Raw genomic sequence first — 14,231 nt, 5'->3', positions numbered from 1 at the left:
TTGCAACAATGAATTTTCTGTCTGCTCATTAGTTATTTCCAGCTGAATCTTTGGCCAAATAGAAGATGACCTTTTTCTTTTATGCAGAATTCTTAAAGAAGAAAGTCAAGTAAGAATATACATGTGAAAGAAATGTGTGTATAAATAAACAGATAATGAAATAAGTTGGAAAAGTGTTTATACAGAGTTCTTGAACATGGAGGTGTTGGGTCTTGCAGGAAGAACCAGAAGATATAAAATGACCACTGTTACGGAGTTGGCATGTCAGTGGTGGTAGTAGTGAGATGACCAAAAAACAAGAGAATTGCATTGTATATTTAAAGTGAAAAATTATATGGGGAAAAATTAAGTAAGGAAGAATGATGAGAGTAAGGAGTGTGGGGAGAAGGAGGTATAGTTGTTGCTATATTACATGGGATGGTTGGTGAAAGCCCCAGTTGAATAATGACATTTGAGCAAAGACTTGAAGGGGATGAGAGAGCCATGTAGGTAGCTGGAGGAATAGTGTTTCAGTTAGAGGGAATAGCAAAAGCAAAGACCCTGTGGCAGGAGTGTGCTTATCCTATTTTGGGAAAAGGTAAGGATGTCATGGTCAGGTGGAACAGATTGAGAGAGGAGGGGGAAATAAAGGTAAACTTTGAGAGATAAGGGGATGGGGCAGAGCATGTGGGGCCTTTTAGGTTATATAATGATATTGGCTTCTATTTTGAGTAAGGCAAGTGCCATTGGAGGATTTTGAGCAGAGGAGTTAAATCTAGAAGTAATTTTTATTTATAATTTTAGTATAGAAGTCTGAACTATATTTTGTATTAGAAAATTCCTGTGCTTTTAAAAAATGTACAGGTTGTATGATATCCTTTATAAATATAGTGAAATGAAAACACTTGTTATGCAAAATCAAACAAGGCTATAGTTGATTCTGCCTTCTAAAGAAAGTGACAAAATTCATGCTTGTTGGGAATCAAATCTTTATATTGCTCTTTCATTTTCAAAGGGCAAGTAGGACAAGAATTCTACTCATGGCACACTGAATTGGAACTTGTCAGATATTTTATTCAGAAACATTTTATTTTGCCCAGCAGATGTGGCTCAGTGATTGACCTATGAACCTTGAGGTCACGGTTTGATTCCTGGTCAGGGCACATGCCCAGGTTGTGGGCTCAATCCCCAGTGTGGGGCTTGCAGGAGGCAGCTGGTCAATGATTCTCTCTCATCAATGATGTTTCTATCTCTCTCTCCCTCTCCATGCTTCTCTCTGAAATCAATAAAAATATATTTTTAAAATACACAAACATTTTATTTAAAAAACTGCAGGGAAACATTCTTTTATTCTTTGTACTATATTTCAGCCATTATGCAATCAATAGGCTTTGATAGGCTACCCTGGAAGCATTTGTTGTATTATTTTTATGAAATATTACAATATGATTTCTAAATCATTTACTTACATATGAACTTTAGGAACACAATCCATTAACAATCTGGAAATTGCCTATACGAACAGGTAATGTTAATAATTGCCCTTCAGTAGATCAAATAGTCTTAAACATTTTCAAATAGGACAATCTTTCTCATGCATTGTGAATGACTTTTGGAGTTTTAGTACACACTCTTTGGATACACAGGAAAGTTTTTCTTGATTAGAATTGAAATTCAGACTCCTTCAAAGATTTCATCCTTAAACAAATTTAATATCCAGGGTAGAGCTTGATTCATAGAATTAAGAATAGACCCCTTCCCCCCCCCCCCCGCCATCTTATCTATGCCACGTATGAAACAATTTCTGATGCCTTTTCTGAAGTGGTATTGAGATGCAAGCCTAGACTCCTAGGCAGATGGTTATGGCTTTTGGAATGAAGATTGTAGTAGTAAAGGGAAGTGATGAAACACAGCTACCAAGGGCACATGCTCTGAAGTCAAAGTAAAGCTTAATCCCACCTCTGCAAATGTGGGCTATGGGACTTTGGTCATGTTTACTTAACTTCTCTAGGCCTCAGTTTCTTCTTCAAAATTAGGATTCTACTTAATTTGAGTTGTAATAAGGATCAAGTGAAGTAATATTTGAAATTCTTATTAAATAAAAATGCCTTCTACTTAGTAGGTGTGGTAGCTTAATTGCAAAAAAAAAATGGCTGTGATTTTACAACCCCTTTTTGTATTCATGTCCTTTGAAATAGGAGTTTGAACTTCCTCCCCTTAAGTCATAGAGTTTATTTCTCATCCCTTGAGTCTATGATGGCCTTTTGATTTACCTTTGCTAATGTAATAGAGTGATTCCAAGCCTAGACCTTAAGAGTCATTGCATTTTTTCACTCTTCCTCCTTGACCCTGAGAAAAGCTTGGGCTAGACTGCTGGAGGGTGAGAGAACCCATGAAACTTATCTGAGTTGTCTCATCTGAGTCCATCCTAGATCAGCTAGGCCACTGCTAGTTGATCTAATTGAACTTAGCAATTCAGACTTGTTAGAAAAAAATGCTGGTTGTCTGTTGTCATTGTTATTGTTTGAAGGGTAATTGACATACAATAAACTTCACATTTTAAAAATATGCAATTTGATAAATTTTATATATGTAGTGATATAAGAATAATATGTGTACAGCAATGGAAATATAACCACAAACAAGATAATGAATATATTTATCACTTCCCAAAGTTTCCTTGTGTCCCTTTGTTGTCCCCATGCCCAGAGAATCATTGATTGATTTCTGTCACTTTAGATCTGTGTTTCCTAGAATCTATAATAATAAAAGCTTAATATGCTAATTAGACCGGACATCCTTCTGGACACCTTGCCAGACGAAGCTGGGGCTGCGAGGGAAGCCCGAGTCCCGGGTGCCAGAGGGAAGCAGGTGTGGGCAGCTGGGGGAAGGAAGGCCTACTCTTGCACGAATTTCATGCATCGGGCCTCTAGTTATATATAAATGGAATCATACAATATTTACTTGTTTTAGGGGTGCAGGGGTCTTTCTTTTTTACTTAGCACCGTTATTTTGAGATTAATCCATATTATTGTATGTATATTGCTACATATGGACATGCTATAATTGTTTACCCACTCACCTATTCATAGAGATTTGCATCTTTTCCAGTTTTTTGCTATTGCAAGTAAAATTATTGTTAACATTTGTGAAAAAGTCTTTGTATGGATGTATGCTTTAATTTCTTTGGGGAAATACCTAGGACTAAAATGGCTGTATCATATATTATGTGTATACTTAACTTTTTAAGAAACTTCCAAGCTATTTTCCAGTATGGTTGCACTATTTTACATTCCTACAAGGAATGGTGTTATTTTGTATCATTGTCAACACTTAATATTGTTGTGCTTATTTACCATTTGTTTATCTTCTTTATTTTTCAATTACAGTTGACATTCAATATTATATTAGTGATTAGACATGTATTTATTTACAGAGTGATCACTATGATAAGTCTAGTAACTATCTGACTCCATAGATAATTATTATAATACTAGAGGCCGCTGCACCGGTGGAGTCCTTCGGCCTGGCCTGTGGGGATCAGGCCGAAACCAGCTCTGTGGCATCCCCGAGGTGTCCCGGATTGCAAGAGGGCAGTTTTTGGGTGAGCACCCCAGAATCAGGCTCCCTCTTCTCTGGTTCCAGGTGCATCACCCGAGAACCGCAGCTGCCAAGTCACCACAGCTCAGCAGCTCCTGAGTTGAGCATCTGCCCCGTGGTGGTCAGTGCACATCATAGCTACCAGTTAGAGCGTCCTGCCCCCTGGTGGTCATTGTACATCATAGCTACTGGTCAGACAGTTGAACAGTCAGACGGTCACTTAGGCTTTTATATACATATATTTGACATTTTTCTATTTTCCTATAATATACTTTACATCCCTATGACTGTTTTTATAACGGGCAATTAGTACATCTTAATCCCTCCCCCTTTTTCACCTATCCTCCCAACACCCCTCCCATTTGGGAACCATTAATTTGTCTCTATATCTATGAGTTTGTTTCTGTTTTATTTGCTTGTTTTAGATTTCACAGATAAGTGAAATCCTGTGGTATTTGTCTTTCTCTGTCTAACTTATTTGACTTAGCATAATGCCCTCTAGGTTCACCATGTTGTCACAAATGGCAAGATTTCATTCTTTTTATGGATAAGTAATATTCCATTGTATATACTAGTATGTACTGCCTCTTCTTTATCCATTTGTCTATTGATTATCACTTAAGTTGCTTCCATATTTCGGCTATGGTAAATAAGGCTGTGATAAATATAGGTGTTCATATGTCTTTTCATACTGTTTTGGATTTCTTTGGATAAATACCCAGAAATGAAATTACTAGTCATATGGCAGTTCTATTTTTTAATTTTTTATAGAACCTCTATGATGTTTTCCATAGCGAATGCACCAATTTATAGTCTCACAAACAGTACACAAAGGTTCCCTTTTCACCACAGCCTTGTCAATATTTGTTGATTTATTGATGATAGTCATCCTGACAGATGTGAGGTGATAGCTTATTGTGGTTTTATTTTTTATTTTCCTGATGATTGGTGATATTGAGCATCTTTTCAATGTTTATTGTCCATCTGAATGTCCTTTCCATTTGTATATCCTGATGAATTGTCTATTCAAATACGTTGCCAATATAACAATTTTTATTGATGATTTTCTTATTTAGTTTTAAGAGTTTTTAAGTACTATGTGTATATCTTCTTTATCAGATATATGATTTGGGTCTTGTCTTTCATTCTCTTACCAGTGTCTTTTTAAGATATGTTTTTAATATTGATGAGGTTTAATTTATCAATTTTTTCTTTTATAGATCATTCTTTTGGTGTCATATCTAAGAACTCTTTGTGTACTTCAAAGTCATGAAGATTTACTTCTATGTTTTTTTGTAGAAATTGTCTTGTTTTCTGTTGTATATTTAGGTCTATGATCCATTTTGAGTTAAATTTTATATATGATGTGAAGTATGGGACAGAGTTCTCCTTTCTTCCCTTTGACATCCAATTGTAGCACCATGTGTTGAAAAATTATTATTAATTTTTTAAAGAGAGTGGAAGGAAGGAAGGAGTGGAAGGGAGAGAGAGAGAAACATCAACATGAGAGAGACACATGCATTGGTTGCCTCCTGCATACGCCCCTACCAGAGCTGGGGAACCTGCAACAGGGTTATGTGCTCTTGACAGGAAATTGAACCTGTGACCCTTCAGTCCATGGGCCAACACTCTAACCACTGAGAAAACTGGCCAGGGCAGAAAAATTGTTTATTCACTGAATTGTATATGCACTTTTGTTGAAAATCAATTGTTCATATATTTGTGATTCTATTTCTGGACTTTCTATCCTATCCCATTGATCTGTTTACCTGTATGTACATTGAAATTATACTGTTCTGATATCTAGCTTTACAGTTAGTCTTGAAATTAGGTAATGTTAATTCTCTCACTTTGTTCTTTTTCAATGTTGTTTAGATTATTTAAGAACCTTTGTATTTCTATATGAATTTCAGAATAAGTTTTTCAATTTCTAAAAAAAAATAAAAATCCTGCTGGGATTTTGATTGGGATTTCATTGAACCTATAGACCATTTGGGGAGAATTGACATCTTATCAGTATTGAGTCTTCTGATTAATGATCATGGAATGTCTTTCCATTATTTAGGCATTCTTTAGTTTCATTAGTGTGTGTTTTTTTATTTTTCAGTGTATAAGTCTTGCATAGCTTTTTTTTCAGATTTATGGCATGTATTCCATATCTTTGATAACGTTATAAATTATATCTTTAATACTTTAATTTCTGACTGTCTCTTGCTAATATATAAAATAGAATTAGTTTTTTGTGTATTAAATTTATGCCCTGTAAGCTTGCTAAACTCACTTATTTGTTCCTGTAGTATTTTGTTCCTGTAGATCATGTCATCTGTGAATAAAGGCAATTTTACTTTCTCCTTTCCAATCTTGAATGCCTTTTATTTCTTTTTAAAAATTTGTATTGAATTCATTGGGGTGACATTGGTTTTTATGGTTTTATTTTACTGGCTAAAATCTCCAGTATAATGTTGAATACTAGTGTTAAAGTGAACATCCTTGCCTTGTTCTTGATTTTAGGGTGAAAGCATTCAGTCTCTCATCACTATGTATGAGGATAGCTGTAGGTTTGTCATGGGCACCCTTTATTAGATTGAGAAAGTTCCCTTCTACATCTAGTTTGTTGAGAGTTTTTCTCTGAAATGATGCAGTAAATATAAAAGCATAAATAAATGAAAAGAAAAAGTATGAAGAAAGTCATAGTATGCTGTCACTAATGAAAAGAAAGCTGGGATGGACATATTAATATCAAAGTAGATTTCACAGCAAACAATGTTCAAGAATAAAGAGAATCATGTCATAATAATAAATGGGTCAAATCATCAAGAGAACATAAAATTATAGACATTTATAGAGCTAATGATGGCATTTAAAAATACATAAAGAAAAACTGACAGGGCTATAAGGAGAATAGACAAAACCACTTAACAATCAGAGTTTTAATATACCTTTGTCAATAATTTAGATAATGATTACACAAATTATCAGCAAGATATACTTTTCAAGGAAACACTTTTCAAGAAAAATAGGTGGTAGACTTGCTCTAGGACATCCTAAGAATGATTAAAGAGCTAAAGTAATTAAGCCAGTGTAGAAAAAATAAATCAACCATGGAATTGAATAAAGAGCACATACGAATTGTCACTTGATATATGACAAATAATGCACTGCAGAACAGTAGAGAAAGGACAATCTTTTCTGTAGAGGGTGCTGTGACAATTGAGTATCTATATGAGAAAAATGAAGTTAGAGTCTTTTTAAAATTTATTTTTATTATAGTTTACATATAATACTATATAGTTTCAGGTGTATAATATAGTAGTAAGAAATTTATATACTTTATAATGTGATCCCCATAATAAGTCTAGTAACCATCCGTCACCCTACATAATTATTATGATATTATTGACTATTTTCCCACTGCTGAACTTTACATCCTCATGATTTATTTATTTTATAACTGGAAGTTTGTACCTCTTTTTCCCCTTTACCTCTTTACCTCTTTCATCTATTTCCTCACTCCTCTCCCCTCTGGCAACTATCAGTTTCTTCTCTGTATCTATGAATCTGTTTGTATTTTTTTTTCATTTATTTTTTTTAGATTCCACATATAAGTGTTAGCATATGGTATTTGTTTTTGTCTGACTTATTTCATTTAACATAATATACTCTAGGGGTTTTATGTTGTCACAATGGCAATATTTCATTCTTTTTATGGCTACTATTCCATTGAAAAATATATATATATATATATATATGTATATATATATATATATATATATATCACATCTTCTTTATTCATTCATCTATTGATAGAAATCTAGGTTGCTTCCATATCTTGGCTATTGTAAAGAATGCTGCAATGAACATAGGAGTGCATATATCTTTTCATGTTTTTATTGTTTTGGGATTTTTTGAGAAACCTACATACTATCTTTTATTGTGGCCACACCAATTTACAATTCCACAACGATGCATGAGGGTTTCCTTTTCTCCACATTCTCATCAACACTTATTACTTGCTCACTTTTTAATAGTATCCATTTAACAGATTTGAGTTGATATCTCATTGTGGTTTTGATCTACATTTCCCTGATGATTAATGATATTGAGCATCTTTTCATATGTCTGTTGGCAATCTGTGTGTCTTTGGAGAGGAACTATTCAGTTCCTCTGCCCGTTTTTTAATTGAATATTTTTATTTTTTGATGTTGAGTTAAATGAGTTCTTGATATATTTTGGATATTGATGATTTATTGGATATATCATTTGCAAATATTTTCTCTCATTCATTAGGTTGTCTTTTGCTTTTTTGATCGTTTCCTCTCCTGTGCAAATGCTATTTAGTTTGATATAATCCCATTTGTTTATTTTTGCTTTTGTTATTACCTGAGGAGAAATAGTGAAAAAATAATATTGTTAAGACTGATGTCAAAAAGTTTACTGCTTATTTTTTCTTCTGGGAGTTTTATAGATTCAGCTCTTACATTTAAGTCTTTAGTCCATTTTGAGTTTATTTTTGTATATTGTGTAAGAAACTGGTCCAATTTTTTTTTTGCATTTATTTGTCCAGTTTTATCAACATCATTTACGCATTGTATATTCCTGTGTCCTTTTTCATAGATTATAAGTGTGACTATATTTCTGGGCTTTCTATTCTGTTCCTTTGATCTATGTGTCTGTTTATGTGCCAGTACCATACTATTTTGGTTACTATAGCTTTGTGGTATAGTTGGAAATCAGGGCACAGAGCACCTTTAGCATTTCTTCTTTCTCAAGATTTTCTTAGCTACTTGGGGTCTTTTACAGTTTCATGTAAATATTAGGATTATTTATTATAGTTCTCTACTAAATATTAATATATTAATAGGGATTTCATTGAATCTGTAGATTGCTTTAGGTAGTCTGGATGTTTTAACTAATTTAATTCTTCCAACCTATGAACATGATACATTCTTCCAGTTATTTGTGTCATCTTCAGTTTCTTTCATCACTGTTTTACAGTTTACAGAGTATAGGTCTTTTGTCTCCTTGATTAAGTTAATTCCTAGGGTTGTTTTGTTTAATGAAATTATACGTGGGATTATGTTTTTATTTCTCTTTTTGATAGTTCATTATTAGTTTATAGAAATGCCACTGATTTCTGTTTTTAATTTTACATTTTGCAACTTTAATGAATTCATTTATTTTAATAATTTTTTCAGTGGAGTCTTTAGGGTTTTCTATATATACTGTCATGTCATCTGTTAATCATGACAGTTTTACTTCTTCTTTTCCAATTTGGATACCTTTTATTTATTTTTCTGTTCTAATTGCAGAGACTAGGACTTCCAAAATTGTGTTGAATAAAGGCATCGTTGTTATGTTCCTGATCTTAGAGGAAAAGCTTTTAGTTTTTTCCCATTGAGTATAATGTTAGCTGTGGGTTTGTCATATATGGCCTTTATTATGTTGAGATATTTCTGTGTTCCCACTTTGTTGAGAATTTTTATCATAAATGCATGTTCTATTTTGTCAAATGATTTTTCTGCATATATTGAAATGATCATATGATTCTTATCCTTTTTCTGTTAATGAGGTGTGTAGTATGTTGATTGATTTATAGATATTGAATCATTTGTGCATCCCTGAGATAAATCCTATTTGATCATGATGTATGAACCTTTTAATGTATTGTTGAATTTGTTTTGCTACTATTTTGTTGAGAATTTTGACATCTATGTCCATGGGGAGCTGGCCTAAGCCATCAGTTGGACATCCCCTGAGGGCTCCGAGACTGCAAGAGGGTGCAGGCCGGACTAAGGGACCCCCCCCATCCGAGTTCATGGATTTCATGCACCAGGCCTCTAGTTTGTAGAGATAATAAGGCTATGAACCAGAACAAGCCCTCCTCTCTTGTTAAAGTGAAAACTTTTTGTCAGTTGCCTTTCAGCAAGAGGGTTTTAGTATTTCTCCTAGTCTGAGTCCTATCCCAGAAACTGCAGAAAATTACATGAATGAAATCCCATGTATTCCAATTCAAAACACATAACCTTATGTAACCAAAAAGAAAGCAGAGGAGGAGGAGGAAAAAGCTGCCTAGTACTGTTCCAGCCAGCACATGTGGCATTCCATTCCATGTACAAAGCCTCACTCACCTCTCACCTGAAACTCCAAACCTCAGAGTTTCTACCATTCAGATACCCGTTTTCTTGGGTATTTTAATTAGAAATATCCATGCATTTATTTGTATATAAAAAACACTCTTCTTCTACGACTTCATTTTTACTTAGCAATGTATCTTGTAGATTTTTCTTCTTTTATGGCTCCATGCATTGCAGTTGGAAGCAAATTTGTACCCTGGAGGCTGAAATCCAGCCTGTGCAGCACTGGCATGGGCTGTGAGAGCTGGGGAAGGGACACCTTTGCTAATTGTTTTACACAGAAAGTGGAGGAAGTCTGCCTTTTGGCAATAGGTCTACCACCAGACACTGCTCCTAACTCACAGGAGGACTCTGGTGGCAGTAGCCTGTTTTGGATGTTCCAAAATATGCTTAATGGGTCTTGTGTTGATAGACACTTTTTTTGGTCAGGTGAACAGCCTTGTGATATTTTATTTATTTATTTATTTATTTATTTATTTATTTATTTATTTATAATTCCTTATTGTTTAAAGTATTACATATGTCTCCTTTTCCCCCCATTAACCCCTCCCAGTCATTCCCACCCCCCAGCACATGCCCTCACCCCTTACTGTCTGTGTCCATGGGTTATGCTTATATGCATACATACAAGTCCTTTGGTTGCTCTCTTACCTCCCTCTCCTCCCCGCCTTGTGATATGTTTAATGCTGGGTGACATAGATGAACATGTGTTGCCTTTGCCAATATGGCTTGAGTTAATTTCCCGGTTTTAGCAGGCTACAGTTTGGTCACATGCTGTTTCTTATTTAGTATTTCAGATTTCCTTCTGGCCTCTTACTCAGTTTTACAGGTCTAAGATCAATTCCCTTCACTTCAGAGCTGCCCTTACATTTGGCAGTGGCGCAGGAAACTGTGCCCGCACCAACACATGTTTCTCCATATGCCTCAAACAGAAAAATTAATAAAAGGAGATAGGAGCGGAAAAAGCATGACATGTGCAACAGGGATGCTTTGGAAAGGAAGCCGCATTTATTGGCGAGGTGATGGAGACAAGGAAGAAAGAAATGCTGCCATCTGTATCTGCTTTCTGAAGTGAAGCTGGAAAGAACTCACAAACTCTACTGGACAGAACAGTCAAGGCAATGGAATCCGTCTGTTCTCCCCGAAGGAAGAAAGCATCAAATGCTTGGGAAATTACAGCTAAATTAAATGTCAAAATACTTTCAACCGAATTGCCTGGCTTCTCTGCTTTAGCTGGTGTCATCCACGTTTTCATCCTTTCTTCGACTGCTGTTCCCCTTACATCAGACAAAAGAGCACAGAACTCCCAGAGGCGGATCCTTGTAGCTGACTTCAATGTGCATTTCCTGTAGCCTGTCCAACTGTTTTTCAATGTGGCTTCACAATTTTATATTCCCATCAGCAGAGCACAAAGGTTTCTATTTCCTCGCATCCTGTGTGGCACACATACCTTTCAACACCACTGAAAACATGGTTCTTTTTTTCCATTCCTTTGCTTCAGTTACTAGTATATGATACTTAGATTCCCTAATCAATTGTTCTATGGAACTGTCTAGTTTCCCCTCAAAGTCCTTTATTCAGAAATAGATAATGTACATACAGTGTCTATCAAAGGGATTAATAAATAAATATTCAAAATGTCATTTTCCTTCCCCACTTTTAGTTTCTTTTCCCTTCCTTCTTTCTTGACATCATTACCATATTTCTTGTAGTGAGCATCCATGCCCATATGACAGTGAGTAGAAAATAGTTAAATTAAAACTCCTGGGCTACTGCAAGAAATGACATGGATTTCCTCTTTTGTGGCTAATGAAGGACAATTTTCAACTTAGATTCTACTTGGCAGTTACTCTTTGTAAAGAAATAAGTGAGCAAACATCACGTTATCACAAGGTAAGGAACAAAGGTGCAAAACCCACATGCAGATGGAGTGGCAAGGGACTTACAGCCAGGACAGGGGAGGGGGGGAGAGAGGACCTGCCCTGGCTCATAAGTAGAAGGTGATGACAGAGGATGATGACTCCAACTAGTACTTGGCAGGCTACATTGGAATAAAGCCACACTTACTGAAATACACCAATTGACACGTCTTCTGCGCCTAAGAGATTGAGACATTTCTGCAAGAGGAATAAATTCCCTGGCAATGGAAAGCACAGTGGGTCAGAGCAGCCTGTGACATGGGAGAGGCACAGCAGGACTTAAGCACAACAGTCAACACAATGAAGGCAATTCTGAGGTTTGGAGTTTCAGGTGACAGACTCTGTACGCGGACTGGAATGCGACAGGTGTCGCCTGGGACACTCTTAGGAAGATTTTTTCCTCCTCCCTCCTCCCCCTTTTTTCTTTTTGGTTACTTGAGGTTGCATGATTTGAACTGAAGTACATGAAATCTCCATTGGTGTAATTTCCCCCAGTTTCTGGGCTAGGACTCAAACCAGGAGAAATGTGAAAAACCCTCAAGAAGGAATCAGGCTATTTTCTGCTAAAGGTCAATGGACAAGAAGTTTTAAATGTAATTAACAAGAACTGAAGGCTTGTTGTAGTAATCACATTAAAAAGTTTTAAAACAACATGTTTTAAATGTAATTAACAAGAACTGAAGGCTTGTTGTAGTAATCACATTAAAAAGTTTTAAAACAACATGTTTTAATAATATTTTTACTTCTTAAGTTGTTTAAAAAATACTTAACTTTCAAAATCTGGTGTGTGCTTTACACTGCATCTCAGCTTGGACTAGCTGCAATAGGAGTGGTCCCGAGGCACCTGTGGTGCGTGGCCACTGTACTGGACACTGCAGGTCTAAGTTAAGAAGAGGCTAGAAAAAGCATGAGGTGAATTGTTTTGCATTCAAATGTGTATAAGACTTTAAAGTATCCTGGAAGGTGATGGTGGTGGTGGTTTGGAAAAGGGAGAACTGGTAAGGGGAGTGTGGAAAGTGGATCTGAAGGGAAGAGGTGCAGTAGAACTAGCCCGCAGAGGAAAGGCCTGGAGTGTGTATAGACATTGTTTTAATGTGTTTGCTGTGATGTAATGAAGCATTTCCCCCTCTAAAGCTCTCCTCCATTGTTACTTTGAACAATATGATTGCTATACACATTGTCTATTGTGAGCCGTATTTGGGGGAAATCCAAGAAAACTGGCTGTTTCGCCGTGGGTACTATGGAGTCCAAGTAGCACCGGCTGAGACAGAACTCAGACCGAAAGCACCAGGTTCTGAAGATCAGAGTGGGAAGAGGCGCTGGGTGTTCATCATACCTGCAGTGGGGGCTTGGGCCATTTAAGTGTAAGGTTGAAGAATAGGGTCAACTCCTACCCCACACCCCAGTTTCTATCCGCAAAGCTAAAAGATTTAGAAGTACCTAGCAGCCTGGTTATATTTAGAGAGAAGAGTCTTTAAGTAGGAGAAGTATCACAGCTTCAACCCAATTAAATATTTGCTATTTTTCTACTGTATTGCCTGATACTTTGCCAGGTGCTAGCATGAAAAAGAGGAATAAATATGTCCCAAATCCACAATATATAATATTATAAGAGAAAGATATACTAGGTACAATATAAATTATCCTGAAACTGCAGTAAGTTTGATAATCAAGTGTAATTTTAATGACTTTTTTTATTAAACTGTAAATAAAAGCCTGCATTTGTGTTCTTTTAAGACTATTTAAGTGCATTGTAATATAATTTAAAAGCTAATTCTAGTGGACCCAGTGTTTCATTTTACAATGAGAGGCTTGGTCAGACTCTGCTCTTTTGAGTGTTCTCTAAATTAGTATCCTTTGCAGTATCTTTTCTTACCCCGGTCATTTATTTTTTTCTTCAAACTTTTGATCATTTTTTATTTGAGAATGTTTCTTTTTATTTTTCCTTGGGGACCTTAATCTTTACATTTACATTCTCTTCTGAAAAGTACACAGAGGTGTTTTAGTGTAATTGGAATCTGGATTAGAAAAAACAAATGTCATATTAGGAAATGAAAGATGTCAGGGCATCGAGTTGGGTGACTGGGTGACTCTTTGCTTTCTGTGGTGCCTGATCATTGTGGGTTAGGTTGTCCCTAACAAGAAAAACCAAAGTGGAAATACAAAAGGAAGAAACAAGCAAGGAACCACACAAAAAGACAAGATCTTGATGAAAGGAAAACGTGCAAAGAGAAATTTATTTCCCAAAGAAATCAAGCTAAAATGTCAATTTATTTTACTGGTAACATCGTTTTTTGATAAGATATTTCTACCAGAGAAAGGATGTTAATAAATAGCATTAGCTATTCTGGTTTGAGGTTTGTATTGAATATTTGTTCACTTATAAGTAAAATTTTGTGCGGTTTCATTTGCCAGATTCTGGTATGGTGAATCAACGTGCTTACAGATTTTTCTTTTCTCTGAATAGTTTAGAGCCTTGAAAATTACTTATATTAGAGAGAAGGGAACGGAAGGGGAGAGGGAGAGAAAGAAATAGAATGAACCTCACTGATTGGCAAACTGGTCGACAAGCAGAATGGAAGGATAAGTCTTCGGTCTC

Source organism: Myotis lucifugus, unplaced genomic scaffold, assembly GCF_000147115.1.
Source record: "Myotis lucifugus unplaced genomic scaffold, Myoluc2.0 scaffold_366, whole genome shotgun sequence".
NCBI classification, from domain to species: domain Eukaryota; kingdom Metazoa; phylum Chordata; class Mammalia; order Chiroptera; family Vespertilionidae; genus Myotis; species Myotis lucifugus.
This window is presented reverse-complemented; position numbering follows the sequence as displayed.